This window comes from Bubalus kerabau, chromosome 5 (genome assembly GCF_029407905.1).
Source record: "Bubalus kerabau isolate K-KA32 ecotype Philippines breed swamp buffalo chromosome 5, PCC_UOA_SB_1v2, whole genome shotgun sequence".
Lineage (NCBI taxonomy): Eukaryota > Metazoa > Chordata > Mammalia > Artiodactyla > Bovidae > Bubalus > Bubalus kerabau.
Genome location: NC_073628.1, coordinates 65823568 through 65832635, shown reverse-complemented (window position 1 = coordinate 65832635; position 9068 = coordinate 65823568). Strand labels below are relative to the sequence as shown.

At 42.8% G+C, this 9068-nt stretch overlaps 1 pseudogene; it reads right to left on the bottom strand.

Moving 5' to 3' along the window:
* Positions 1-4468: 4468 nt before the first annotated feature.
* On the bottom strand, positions 4469-5227 carry LOC129654243 (dnaJ homolog subfamily C member 30, mitochondrial-like; annotated as a pseudogene).
* Between the last annotated feature and the right edge of the window lie 3841 nt (positions 5228-9068).

Here is a 9068-nt window from a genome sequence, read left to right as displayed (position 1 = left end):
AGCTGAGCCACAAGGGAAGCCCCAAATCATCCTACAGCAACAGACTATATGCAGAGACAGGTGTGAGAATCCAGCTGCCTTCAATTAAACCCAACACTAAGAAGACTGGTCAAAACATGAAGCCATGCTACTTTTCTCACTATACTTTTTGTTTAGGAATTGATTATTTCTCATAACAATATGTCTGTGCACACTGGGTTTATTATATTTAAATGAATTAATAGATAGTCTTAAGTTTTCTTTTTAAATCTTTGTTATAACTAACAGAAACAAAAACACATTGGGCTTGTTAATAATTTTTAAAGTAAAATGGGTCCTGAGACCCTGATGTAGTCATAAAGAGCTCATGTTTGAACCCTACCTGTAACACACACTTGCCTGACCATGGGTAGGAATCAAATCTCTCTAAATATTAATTCCCTCATAAGGAAAGTGAGGATAATATTAGCAATTTCAATGGATTGTTGTAAGTTTTAAATAATATATAATAACAAATCATAATGTATATTAAAGTATAAATAAAATCATGTTTATTTTATATTATAGTTTATATTTATAAAATAAATATATATATGTAAATATTATTATATTTATAAAGAGAAGATCCTTGGCATGTACATAGTGCTCAGTAGATTAAAACTGTTATTGCTCCATCACTAAAGCATGGAGTGAGCATGTGAGAGACATGAAAAAAAAATGAACAGCATAGTACTGTAATATCTGAGAAAAATAAGTTTCAACAAGAGGGACTTCCTTGGTGGTCCAGTGATTACGACTTCTGCTTTCAATGCAGGGGGTGAGGGTTCAATCCCTGGTTGGGCAGTTAAGATCCCACATACTTCACAGTTAAAAATCCAAAAGGTAAAACAGAAGCAATATTGTAACAAATCCTATGAAGACTGTAAGAATGGTCCACATGAAAAAAAAATCTGTATTAAAAAAAGAGTTTCAAGAAGAGAGATTTATCCATAATGTAAAAGTCTAGAGGGAGGGTGAATTGTGACTCCTTGGTGAGTTCCAGGGAGGTCAGTTTGAGAACAACGGTTGTGTTGAATGCCAGCCTGTGAGGAGCTCAGAGGGGATGTGAGGAAGCAAAGGCTGGGAGTTTAAGTCCCCTTTCAGGGCTGTCCAGGCAGCCTGATCCTGGGGACACACTTAGCAACAGCCCTGACTGCGAAACCTATGCTGATCAATACTTGAGTCCCTGCAGACAAATGTCCCTTTGCACTAGTAGATCTGAAAGGAATCCATGCAACTGTAGGGGGTGTGCCTTTCTTACTATAACTATTATATTCTGCCTTATCTTACCATTATATGTGGGCCAATATCTTACCTTCACCGTCTCCCCCTTGAGGGAACTTTTCTCACTAGAATACCTATGAAAATGCCTTCTCCAGAGCAGATACAAAGTAAAAAGCAAATTGAATAAGTACTTTCTACAGTGTAAACATACACAGTGGCCCACACAAGTGAATCGCATATACTTGCCCACTGTGATGCTAGAAAATTTCATCACCAGTTCTTGAACCAACTTTGCTTGATATCCCAGTCTCTACGACAAGTTGCTTTCTGGACCTGTAATCTCTTAATAACAAGGACGAAGATTCTGTTTTTCTGGGCAAAGCCTTACCACTCTTTGCCTTTCTGGCCCACTAATGGCCTTAGTAGCATGCTGCATTTATAATTTTTGGTTAGGTTTGAACCCATATGACCTCTATATGACACACAATTAAACTTTATTAATTTCAGCTCAGTTCAGTCACTCAGTCGTGTCTGACTCTTTGTAACCTGTGAACCGCAGCATGCTAGGCCTCCCTGTCCATCACCAACTCCCGGAGTTTACCCAAACTCATGTCCATTGGGTCGGTGATGCCATCTAACCATCTCATCCTCTGTCGTCCCCTTCTCCTCCTGCCTTCAATCTTTCCTAGCATCAGGGTGTTTTCAAATGAGTCAGCTCTTTGCATCAGTTGGCCAAAGTATTGGAGTTTCAGCTTCAGCATCAGTCCTTCCAAAGACTATTCAGGATTGATTTCCTTTAGGATGGACTGGTTGGATCTCCTTGCAGTCCACGGGACTCTCGAGAGTCTTCTCTAACACCACAGTTCAAAAGCATCAATTCTTCGGTGCTCAGCTTTCTTTATAGTCCAACTCTCACATCCATTCCTCTCACATCCAGACCTTTGTTGACAAAGTAGTATCTCTGCTTTTCAATATGCTGTCTACGTTGTTCATAACTTTCCTTCCAAAAGTAAGCATCTTTTAAATTCATGGATGCAATCACCATCTGCAGTGATTTTGGAGCCCAGAAAAATAAAGTCAGCCACTGTTTCCACTGTTTCCCCATCATGGCATATTTCCAAATATGCCATGAAGTGATGGGACCAGATGCCATGATCTTAGTTTTTTGAATGTTGAGCTTTAAGCCAACTCTTTCACTCTCCTGTTTCACTTTCATCAAGAGGCTCTTTAGTTCTTCTTCACTTTCTGCCATAAGGGTGGTGTCATCTGCATATCTGAGGTTATTGATATTTCTCCTGGAAATCTTGATTCCAGCTTGTGCTTCATACAGCCCAGTGTTTCTCATCATGTATTCTGCATATAAGTTAAATAAGCAGGGTGACAATATACAGACTTGTACTCCTTTTCCTATTTGGAAGCAGTCTGTTGTTTCATGTCCAGTTCTAAATGTTGCTTCCTGACCTGCATACAGATTTCTCAAGAGGAAGGTCAGATGGTCTGGTATTCCTATCTCTTTCAGAATTTAACAACATTAAATGTTCTATTAAAAAGTACATATACTCCTCCCTGAAACCAAGGCTCACTGAGCCCAGCATGTCTGAACCACAGTGAGCTTAAATCCTTACCACTTAATCAAATGGTCACTACAAAGCCACGCTGAAAAACTTAGAAAACTCCAAGAGACCAAGTTGAACCAGATATGGGTTTATCCAAATTTATACAGGAACTGCACATAAAAGACTGACTGCAGGAATTGGTGTTAATATAGCAAAGCACCTCTGGCTTTGTTTACAACCTAGACTTAAGTCCTTACTCTTGTAGTAGGTCTCCTGCAAAGGTTTTCCTATCCCACAGCTCTATGTTCAACAGTGCATACACACTTGAGTTCCTACCATCTCACAGCTAATACCCCGTGTGCAGTGATCCAGGGTTAAGAGAGTTGGATTACAACAGTTCTAGCAAGTGATCACCCACTGCTTGGCACCAGTTAGGAATAAAGGAAAAAAAAAAGTGTGTGTGGACTTCTCTGGGGATCCAGTGGTTGAGACTCTGCACTTCCACTGCAGGGGCACAGGTTCGATCCCTGGTTGGGGAACTAAGATCTCCCATGCCAAACTGTATAGCCAAAAAAAAAAAAAAAAAAAAAAAAAGCCTCAGTGAGCTCTGAATAAAGAATTGCATTTCTACCACAACCCTCCTGTCCCTCAACAGTCCTGTCTACTCAAATTCCCCCAGTTCCCACAGCCTCAAATAGCCATGTTTCAAGGACTTGGCTTGTAGGGACTGTGGAAGGCACTGCCAGCAGAATGCGAGGGTGGGCCTTTCTCAGGTGACTAACTCCCCATTTGTTGCTCTATTTCTGGGAAGGGAGGAGCTGCACAGTTAGCAAAGAGGCTGGCTGGTCAAGGGATGACCAGGTGCCAGGCACACTGTTCCAAGGATAAACCTGGGACTACTGACATCAATAATTTAATCACTGAACCTACCAGAAAATAGATAATCAAATATGACAGACCTTGAAAGAGCAAATGATTTGATCCTCTGCTATCAGGCCCACAGAGGAAAATTTCCCAGGTTATACATTCGATAAGCATGGGAACAGGAAGGCTCATAACCTTACTTTCTTTCCCATTCACACAGGCCACCAACAGAAGGAGAAGCGAGATGTAACCACCCAAGAATGGCCAGGTTCCCACAGATCACATCCTTACCCTACCTTGATCTCACCTGTGGCTTGGGAAACTCACAGAAAGACAAGTTTCCAACGACCCCATATTTTTTTCTTTCGGCAGCCACAATTGGTCCCATTACATGTTTCAAGGTTACACGGGAGCCCCAGCTACACACATGGGGCAGGAGCAGACGAATCTTGCTCGGAGCTTTACAAGAAAAGCCAGAGCAAGTATTCCAAAAGGTGACAAAATCCGGAAAAGGGCACCCCAGGGTCTCCAGGAAACCCCTCACTCTCGGGCTTTCAGGACTCTTCATTTAGGTGCCTGTTTTCTTGAGCATCGAAAGCCTTTTCTGGACGGGAGTGGGGGCAGGGATGTGCAGGTCAATGGCTAAGCTGGCCAGGTGGGGAAGAGGAGGGGGAGAGAGCAGTTCCTTCGGATCCCCAACAGAGGTAGACAATGGGAGGTAAGAGGTTCAAGATGACAGGCAAGGCCATTTTCTTGGGGGGGAGGGTTGTTGGCTGGGGGCTGCTCCCCTGGCCTCCACTCACCGATTAAAAATGAGAGCTCATGATGAGGAAGACTAGGTGCAGAACTAGGAAGAACGCCACGTCTCATCCCAGGATAAGCCCTTCTTGGCCCGGTCCCCCAGTATCTTGCGGAAGACCTCCCGGCGGGCCCTCAGCCGCCATTTGAGCTCCAGCCGCTCACTGCAGCGCGCCTGGAGGAAGAAGGCGTCCAAGTCGAACATGGTGTGGTTGGCTTCCGGCAAGGCCTGCCTGCGGCCGTGGGCAGGAGAGCTGGGCGGACCTGTGCAGGGTGCGCCTCGGGGTAAGCGCTGGAGTCTTGGAAGGCCGGACGCCCGGGCCGTGCAGGTCCTTGTCGCTTGGCAGGCTGCGGGCATACTTCCGACGCAAGGTGGTACTGCCTGGCACCCTGTGACCCTGAGAGATGTGCAGGAAGTGCTCGGCAGACTCAGCGCTCACCGAGTTGTCCGGGTGGGAGAGGAAGCTCTGCTGGTGGTTAGGCCACCTTGATTTGGTTCAGGTTGGTCATAGAGGGAATGCTGAGCAGATCATAGAGTGCCATGAATGAGTGCGGGCCATTGCTCTGGATGTAAGCCCTCGCTTCTAGGCCCAGGCCCGATCTTGGGTTTTGTGGAATCGGCCCCCCACCGGCCTGCCACAGCTTCCACAGTAACAGTTGCGACCACCTCAGACTGCGCCAGAATGGCATCTTGAATCAAACCAGTCAATTCTAAAGGGAATCTCCTATACTTTGGCCACCTGATGCGAAGAGCCGACTCATCAGACAAGACCTTGATGCTGGTAAAGATTGAAGGCAGGAAGAGAAGGTGGTGACAGAGGATGAGATGTTTGGATGGCATTATTGACTCAATGGACTTGCGTTTGAGCAAGCTCCAGGAGATGGTGAAGGACAGGGAAGCCTGGTGTGCTGTAGTCCATTAGGTTGGAGAATGGAACACGACTTAGTGACTGATCAACAACAAGGATAGATGAATCACATTTTACACTTAAAGGTAAGAATATCTTGAAGGGGGCAAGGGCATTATATGATTTGATACTGTTTTTTTTTTTTTTATCAAATGTTCTATTTCAATCCCATTGTATAAATTCTAATTATCAACTACATTGATAGAGATTGAAAAAGCTATCTCCTTAGATTGCTATGAATTTGGAAGGGATTGGGGGTGGAGGAGTAGCTTTTTCTGTTAAGTTGTGGTGGGGAAAAATATATGCCATATGCTTGAATCCCCCAGCTCATTGAGAGGTTGCTTCTTGAGCTCTTGGAGCCCCAAGTGAAGAGCTTGGCAGTCATATTTATAAACTACAGTGAAATATGGGATTTACTTTGTTTGCTTTTACAATAGCTTCTCAGCTTTTTGAGGAAGTATAAATTTTAAATTATTAATTTCTTGGGAACTAGTACAGTAATTAGCACAATGAAGTGAAGTGAAGTGAAAGTTGCTCAGTTATGTCTGACTCTTTGCGACCCCCTGAACTGTATAGTCCTTGGAATTCTCTAGGCCAGAATACTGGAATGGGTAGCCTTTCCCTTCTCAAACACAGTGAAAGTGCCCAGGAAATATTTTTCCTAGAGATTTACTGAGAGCAGCCATAGAATTGTCCCTTCTTTCCAATGAGTAATGGTAACTTCTAATTTTCCCATCTCATCCCATCATCTAATTTCATCTTAAAACACTGGATTTAGATTAGATCTTTCTGGAGGTCTACAGTGTTGCATCTTTCACTCATTCTGGTTGCCTCTGGGTTCTTCACACTTAGAATCTGAGGAAAGCTAGGAAAAAGAATGAAAAAGCTTTCAATTATCTTGTCTGCACACTGACAATGAGAAGGAACTCCTCAACACCAAGTTTAATGTGACAAATACCAAAGAGGAGACTTTATATTTCAAATCAACCCTGAATATTCATTGGAAGGACTGATCCTGAAGCTGAAGCTCCAATACTTTGGCCACTTGATGCAAAGAGCTGACTCATTAGAAAAGACCCTGATGCTAGGAAAGATTGAGGGCAGGAGGAGAAGGGTGTGGCAGAGGATGAGATGGTTTGATTGCAGCATGGACTCAATGGACATGAATTTCAGCAAACTCCGGGAGATAGAGAAGGACAGGGAAGCCTGGTGTGCTGCAGTTTATGAGGTTGAAGACATGACTTAGTGACTGAACAACAGCAACAAACCTATGCTGGGTGCCCTTCTCTTACCTCGTTACCTCAGGCAAATTCCTTGATTCAGTTTTATCTTTCATAAAAATAGGATGTCCGTGAGGAAAGGTGAGGGCTGAGGTCCCAAGCAACATGGTGTGATATTGGAATGTTAAAAATATGTACTTCAGGCAGTGGTTTGACATTTGAAGAGACTATGATGAAAAGCTTGAGAAGGTAGTTGAAATCAATCTCTTCTCCATTTGCTCTGCAGTGAAAAAAACACACTTCACTTTCCTTTGGTGAAACTATTTTGAAACAAGCAGTTTGTTAGGAGTGTGAATGAAATTTACCACCAAAGTCTTAAAAAAAAATCTAAAGAAGAAAAACCAAAAAACCCTATCCCAATTTAGCCCTAAGCCATGCAGGCACTGAGGCACAACTATTTTCAGAATAGACATGCATACCGACTTTTTTCTCACAGATCCTCTTGGGAATTAAGCTCTGATTTCTCATTTTTGGATCTCATTTAATCTGGTTGAACACTAGTGTGTAAAAGCACTGAACCCGCTTTATAGTATTGTTCTCACTGGATATGACCCAGGGCAGAGCTTTGTAGATTTTTATACCAATAAGACTGTTTCCATTTGGGTGCCCATAGAAACAGATTTTGAGACAGCTTTCTAGAGTAAAATAATTTATTTGAGAAATGTAGGAAACACAAGAAAGGAAATGGGAAGAGAGACGGAGAAATAAAGACAGCCAATAGGAAGTTCATTATCAAATTAATTACTACCAATGTCCACTGACACGTAGTCCCAGGGGAGACCTGGGAAGTGGTGTGAAACATACACCTCAGAGATTGCCCACTTCAGGGATGAGGAGTATATATCTGCAGCACATCTGTATTAGTCAGCTTGGGCGAGTGAAATTCATCATGACAAAAATACCATAGATTGGGTGTTTTAAACAATGAGTATTTTTTCTTTCTTTTTTATTAGGAAATAGTTGCTTTACAACATTATGTTAGTTTCTGCTGAACAGCGAAGGGAATCAGCTTTATGTATACATATGTCACCTCCCTCTTGGACCTCCCTCACTCCCTGTTCCCTTCCTACTCATCTAGGCCATCACAGAGCGTGGAGCTGAACTCCCTGTGCTATACAGCATCTTCCCACTAGCTATCTGTTTTACACATAGTAGTGTGTATGTGTGAGTCCTATTTTCCCAGTCCATCCTTCCCACCACCCCATGTCCACATGTCTATTCTCTACATCTGCATCTCTATTCCTGCTGTGAAAAAAGATCATTTATATCATTTTCCTAGATTCCACATATATGCATTAATATTAACATAAGACATATTTCTTATAGTTTTGGAGACTGGAAAATCCAAGGTCAAGGTGCTGGACAGCTCATTTCCCCAGTGAGGGCCTTCTTCCTGGCTTGCAGGTGGCTGCTTTCTCCCTGAGTCCTTACATAAAGAGAGCATACTGTGGAAGCAAACTGTCTGGTGTCTGTCCTTATAAGGTCACTAATCCCATCATGAGGGCCTCATCCTCATGGCATTGTCTAAACCCTACTTACCTCCCAAAGGCCTCATCTCTAAATATTGTCACATTGGTGCTTAAGGCTTCAACATATGAATTGGGTGGGGGGTACTCTACAGTCCATAGTAATATCTCTAACTTTTTATGTCTGTCATCTCTATGTACCTATTTCCTTCCACATGCCCCCCACCTCTCTCTATCCCTCTTTCTACCTTTCTCTAGGGAGCTGAGTATTAGATGTTCACTCCCATCAGTCATGGGCTGTTTTAGGGGGTTGGTTCCAAGAACTTCTGGCTTACTGTGTGCTTAGAGAGACTCAGTAGCGTCAGGGGAAAGCCCTCAGGCAGTGAAATTCAGACAGGTCTTTGAAAGCTGGCTCATAGACACTGAGGGCACCAGCATAAGGTTTTTGCAGCTGGGGACCTATTCTTCATATACTGTAGTAACTGGTTTCTGAGATGGCTTTCCTATATTACTTGAAAGTGTGAGTCTTTTAAAAAGTTTTATGTTTTAAGGTACAAATAAGTGTAAAATGTGCATTTTCCCCATAATATATTTGGAATTAGTTATATATTTCAAATTATGTTTAAAATAACAGTTGAATAACTTAACCTTTCCCTCTAACAAAAATCTTTAAATGAAAGAGAATGTCTTAGCCTGGTTTCCTCTGAAGGCAGAGGCTAAGACAAGTCTTGCATACAAGTAGTTTTGTTGTTGTTCAGTCACTGAGTCATCTCTGACTCTTTTTGACCCCGTGAACTACAGCACACCAGGCTTCCCTGTTGTTCACTCTCTCCCAGAGTTTGCTCAAACTCTTTTTAGTGTTGGTGATATTCTCTAACTATCTCATCCTTTGCCACCTTCTCCTTTTGGCTTCAATCTTTCCCAGCATCAAGGCCTTTTCCCCTTCATGGATCA